At 42.3% G+C, this 6,456-nt stretch overlaps 1 pseudogene; it reads left to right on the forward strand.

The window, feature by feature from the left end:
* Positions 1-2,919: 2,919 nt before the first annotated feature.
* LOC105551277 lies at positions 2,920-3,571 on the forward strand (annotated as a pseudogene).
* Positions 3,572-6,456: the final 2,885 nt, after the last annotated feature.

Consider the following 6,456-nt stretch of genomic DNA (forward strand, 5'->3'; position numbering starts at 1 on the left):
ATTATATACACTCATTAAAGGATATGTATATGTGTGAGTGTGTGTCTGCTACACACACACACATACACACACACACACACACACACAAACACACACACTCATGAAATTAACACCCTACAGGGTAGGTTTTATTTTCCTGGCCTGAAAGTTGGAAACAGAGACTCAGAGAAGTTAAACCACTTGTCCAAGGTCATCCAGCTACTGTGTGGTGGAAACAGGTTTTAAATCCTGGCCTGCCCAACCCCAAAGCCTGCACTCTCATTTTTGCCAGCTAGCTAGGGTCAACACAAGAGATTCAAAGGAAGTAGACTAATGTGATTGTATCTGGATCCTGGGAGTTTGGGCACTTTTAAAAACAGTTTTGCATTTTTCCCAAGAAGGACCCTAAAATTTCTTTCATAATGAAGGGCATTAAACCTGTTTTTGTGTATTCTCTTCCCATATGACATTCCAGCAAACACAGGAGCCCTCAAATGGACCTAGCAGTGGGCTCTGCTTCCTGCCTGCCATCTCTGAGTTTGTGTCACTGCTCTGTGGTCTGCTGAGAACTGCTATGCTCACCACACAAGATGGGATTTGACTTGTGCAAACTTTTATTTCCTCTATAGCTGTTCCTTAACTCTAGCCAGGGACTCCTGCTGCCCCACAGCTCCTTAGAGACCATATCAGTTTCCTGTAGCTGCTATAACAAAGTACCACAAGCTGGGTGGCCTAAAACAACAGAAATAATATTCTTTTTCAGGCCAGGCTCAGTGGCTCACACCTGTAATCCCAGCACTTTAGGAGGCCAAGGCAGGTAGATCACCTGAGATCAGGAGTTCAAGACCAGGCTGGCCAATATGGCGAAACCCCATCTCCACTAAAAGACATAAAAATTAGCCAGGCATAATGGTGGGTGCCTGTAATCTCAGCTACTTAGGAGACAGAGGCAAGGAAAATTGATTTAAGTCAGGAGGTGGAGGTTACAGCGAACTGAGATGGCACCACTGCACTCTGGCCTGGGCAACAGAGCTACATGCTGTCTCAAATTTAAATATATATATATATATTCTTTTTCAGCTCTAGAGGCCAGAAGTCCAAAAGTCCAAGGTCTTGGCAAAGCCAGCCACCCTCCAGTGACCCTGGGGAAAAATTCATTCCTTGCCTCATCCAGTTTCTGCTGATTCCAGACATTGCTTGACTTGTGGCTGCCTCAGTCCAAGCTCTGCCTTTGACTTCACATGGTCTTATTTTTGTCTCCTCTTCTACCTCTTATAAAGACATTTGTCATTGAATTACAAGTGCCTACTTGGATAATCCAGAATGAGCTCATCTCAGGGTCCTTAATTCTAATACATCTGTAGAGATGCTTTTTCCAAATAAGATCACATTTGCATGTTCTAGGGATTAGGTGGTGAAGATAGTTTTTTGGGAGCCACCATTTAACCACTATGGAAACCATCCCTCTTGTTAGCCCAGGGCCCATAACAAGAGGCAATGGGATGGATGTTGTATTTACATCTTGTGATGTCAGTTTCAGGATCACGTGTTGAGCTCCCCACATCACCACAGCAGAAGAAAACTCTGCTGTCAGACAGAAAAGGGAGGAATTTGTAAGCTCTTCTCTATCTCCTCCCTAACAAAGCACCATCTCTTGCATAACAGGCAATCAATGCATAACATTGATTCTAAGATGAAGCACTGTCCCTTTAAGTTCCTGAGGCCCAAATTCTTGAAATCTCTTTTTAATTTTATGGTAACCATTAGGGGCTTTGTCGAGGAAGGATGACAGGAGTAATCACCCGAAAACAGATTTCTAGGTAATTTATACTTAGTCAATCCAAACCTAATTCCTGGGTGACCTATACTGTGCCTAAGGAGGCTGAAATAATCATGTATTTACCCTTTACCCTGAAATTAGATGGTACTTACTATGCAATTACCCAGCCACTAAGTGACAATTACCGTGTAATTAAATGGTCAGTGGTTACCATATTATTAAATAGCATTGACATGATATTCATTCCACAGAACCTTGTACAGTGGTCACAGAATTAAACTCCCCACCAAGAAATTACAGCCATTCCTGGGAAGATCTGTTCTTTGCTTGGGTGGCTTATCTAGCTGGCAAAAATCCGAGTGCCACATGCCTCAGAAGGAGCCTGGAAATAGTGAACACTGGGCTCAGATATAACATGATCTCTTAGGCACAGGCCTCTCATTAGACCAGAAGAGCACCTCTGAAGCCCAGCTCCAGTTCAAAGCTAGGATATCTGGCCAAATTCCACCATCCTTCTCCAAGAACATGATGTAAAGGAGTAGAAGACATCATGTTCATTCTCTCCTGGATGTGATACCTACCCAGGCGCAAAAGATGCTGGGAGAGCTTGGAGCCCTGAGTAAAGAAAAGTCCTTGGGATGACTGATTCCATCTGGGAGAAATAGTCACCAAATCTTTAATACAAACACAAGCTGCCTCCTTTGTTCCATAAAGACAGGACCTTTATTTGCCTTGTTTTTTTGTCTTATCACCAATACCATTCTTGGCACATTGTAGATGCTCAATAAATATTAGTTGAATGAATTGAATTGATTGTTATGCATCTACTACATGCCAGGCACTCTGAATTGAAACATTTTAAGGACAATGTGAGGTCCTCATGGAGTCTCAGAAAGGCTGAATCACTTGCCCAAGGTTGTAAAACAACCAGGGGGTGGCAGGTGTAAGACTAAATGCGTGACACCCCAACTTCAGCCACATACACTCTCAAACCACTCTGGGAAGTTAAACATCTGTGGAAGGCGGTAGGTGCAGAGCAGCCTGGCCAGACATGGAGGCCAGCCCGCATATGGCTGCAGCCCAGGAGCCTGAGTTGGGGGCCGAGTGAGCCGTAGACAGAGTAGGAGGCCAATGGCCATCAGCATGGGGTGGGGGATGTGATGACTGTGGCCACAGCAGACACTATAGAGAAAGACAACTTAACACTATCCTTCTCCTCTGCCTCAGTGGCAGAATTTGATGCTGTGGTTGGATATTTAGAGAACATTATCATGGATAAGTTCCAGTTATTGCAGAGAAATTCCAGGGGACAGTACTACCAAGAGTTTGAAGACATGAAAGAGAATAAACTCACCCACACACCTATTTTTAATGAATGGATTTCTTTGGTAGAAAACTATCTTGAAGAACAGCTGCTGGAGTGGATTCTTGGATTCAATATGGCAGCCTTCATTGCAAGGTTACACACCATGAGGGGTGGATCACACATTCCACATGCTGCTCACATTTACAGATTGTCTAACTTTTAGAAAAATATTTCTGGACTACAATGCAGAAAAAGAAGGCCAGTGACTGGATTTAAGCAGTGGTATAGTGCCAACTTCAATGTACAAATCATCCTCTATGTCAGCATCCCAAAACAATCTGCAGCATCAGATCCCACCTCCAGACAATGAATGGGATCATGCCAATGTCACCAGCCGGATATGCTCAGAGAAGTTTCAGCCACTGATGACTGAGGAATACATCTTGGAAAGACTGCCTCTTTTCTGCAGCTCTTCGTTAAGTATTCATGTATCAAAACCAAAATAGCCTAATCCTCCAGAACAGCTTCTCCTAAAACACCTTGTTGTGTTCAGTAACCCTAGTACAGTTCCCCAAGTGCTCAGAGTAATCCTAGTACTCCTTCCCATCCCAAGTAGGCACTTCCCTCAGGTGCTTCTGGGTCAGAATCCTTTGAGGGCCCCTTTCCCCAGCATACATATTGGCATGTCAACAATGTGGAATAATCCACCATCACAAATTCTTTGACCCAGGCCTTGCATGAACCTTTTTGTGCACTTACAGAGAGAGAGAGATAGAGTCTCACTCTGTTGCCAGACTAGAGTGCAATGGCACAATCTCGGCTCATTGCAACCTCCACCTCCCAGGTTCAAGCGATTCTCCTGTGTCAGCCTCCCAAGTAGCTGGGACTACAGGTGCATGCCACCACATGCAGCTAATTTTTGTATTTTTAGTGGAGATGGGGTTCCACAATGTTGACCAAGATGGTCTTGATCTCTCGACCTCGTGATCTGCCTGCCTCGGCCTCCCAAAGTGCTGGGATTACAGGCATGAGCCATGGAGCCCAGCCACAGCTCTTTTTCACATGGGTCAGAGTTTCAGTCCATCAGCTTCAGTGGAGTTTTTTACTATTTTGTAGCAGCATTTATCTAGGGTGTAACTCAAGCCAGCTGACTAGCTTGAGATTTCTGGATCTCCTGTGATCCCAGTTTGTCTTGGCTGTAGGAATCTACGAAGAGAGTGACCCTTTATTTAAAAACTACATGTGAAAAATAAACTCCTAGTCTTACATTTACAGTCCTGTATCACCATGTCTTCTGCTGGTCCTGATGCAGTTCCACTGTTTCCAGAAGACTTTTTTAAGCGTTATATTTCTAAAAAATATGTGTTTTTTTTTTTTTGAGACAGAGTCTTGCTCTGCCACCAAGCTGGAGTGAAGTGGCATGATCTCAGCTCACTGCAACCTCTGCCTCCTGGGTTCAAGTGATTCTCCTGCCTCAGTCACCGGAGTAGCTGGGATTACAGGTAGGTGCCACCACGCCCAGCTAATTTTTGTATTTTTTTTTTAAGTAGAGATGAGGTTTCACCATGTTGACCAGGATGGTCTTGATCTCTTGATCCACCTGCCTCGGCCTCCCAAAGTGCTGAGATTACAGGCATGAGCCATCGTGCCTGGCCCTAAAAAATATTTTTGTAGATGAAGAATCAGGCTAACCCGGTGAATATGATCTTGCAATTTCCATGATTACCCACTTAAAGATCAAAATATGTGCTGTGTGCTTTTTATAGTTGTTAGTGCTATGAAGGCAAAAATGCCTTCTACGCTGGCATTAATTCCTATTTAACTAGGCACCAATGAATTCATGCTGTGTGCTAGAAATCAGCTAAATCAGTATCCTGTTCTTAGAGCACATTAAATGTGTCTATGCACGTTTGCTGAAAATCCTTTCTGTATAAACCAGTTTAAGTTTTCTGTAGGGTAGGTAGGAACTCTAACTTCCTCTTCCTGTCAAAATTCTCTCCTACTGAAATGGTGTTCCACTGGTTGAGCTCTGCATGAGGAGGAAGTTGTAAACAGCTTTATTGGTCATCTGTCTGCTTTATGTGTGATAGACTATTACTTACCAGAAAATATGTATATCACATCTCTAGGAAAAAAGAAAAAACACAGTCGTTCAATTTCAATATGTACTATTTTTTCAGTAAAAATAAGAATTTGTACTGACTTTTCACTTGGCTATTCTAGTTTCAAAGGATAAGCTACAAACAATGTGTTTTTCTTTACTGCCATGTTGATTGAATGCTTTTGTACTATGAGTAAAATGTGAGGCATTTTGCAAGAACCATTAAAAAAAGGACTTTGGAAAGCTGATGGCTTTCCCAGGGTGAATCTCTTTGGGGTCTAAGATTTATTTATGTAAAGGAACCATAATAGTTTATGTCAACTGTTATTTACACTTATTTAAAGAAAATTAAGCTCAGAGAGATTAAGAGACTAGTCCAAAGTCACACATCTGGTAAATTGCTGAGTTGAACTTGAACTCAGAAGCCATTTATCTGCTTAGTATAACTAAAGAAAGACAGATCACTTGCCTCAGGCCTTCACATTTTCACCATTAAAATGTTATATTTGGGGATCAGCATTGTTTCTAAATGTTGATGGTAAAATGTAATGTCTCACTAGCACTCTCTAATACCCTAAATCAAATTACCTAGCCTCCAAAGACAGATTCAGATGAAAAAATGAGACCAGAGAGGAATGGATAAAGTTTGAGGTTGTATAGATGAACACAGTTCTCATCTTAAAGTCAATTCTGATCAGTTGATAGTGGCTGTCTGGAACATGGTATTATGAAGCCTTCTGGGGTTACCTCAGGGTTCAGCAGTATAAAGGATCATGATCAACTAGTGATGTCTGCCATGGACACTGTTGAGGGAGTAGCAGCATATGAGTCAGGTATTTACCATCTCTGATAGAGATTGTGGGATTTCCCAAAATAAGGTCAGGCTTGGAAATTGGTAGGGCTGGGAAGAAGACAATGAGTGAGGCTGGAAAACCAGCTAATAAAGTAAGCAGCCAAAGACACTATTTCCCTCAAGTGCATATGCTTGAAGGAGAAAGTGAAAAATAAGGTCTGAGTAAAATGCAAACTACAAGTTAGAAAAACTTGCTTCTAATCTCAGCTCTGCAGTTAATTATCTTTACATTAATTGACCTCATCACTTCCCCTCTCTAGGTCTTGGTTTCCTCATCTGTAAAATGCAGGTATTTGAATAGCAAATCCCCAAACCACTTCCACAACAAGGATTCCACAAATCCATGGTGCTTGTTACTTTAAGTAAAGAAAAGGGAAAACTATAGGCAGGAGAACTGAGTAAAAGCTGGTCACACTCTTTTTAATTTTCTACTGGAG

This window comes from Mandrillus leucophaeus, unplaced genomic scaffold, assembly GCF_000951045.1.
Source record: "Mandrillus leucophaeus isolate KB7577 unplaced genomic scaffold, Mleu.le_1.0 Scaffold514, whole genome shotgun sequence".
Taxonomy (NCBI): Eukaryota; Metazoa; Chordata; class Mammalia; order Primates; family Cercopithecidae; genus Mandrillus; species Mandrillus leucophaeus.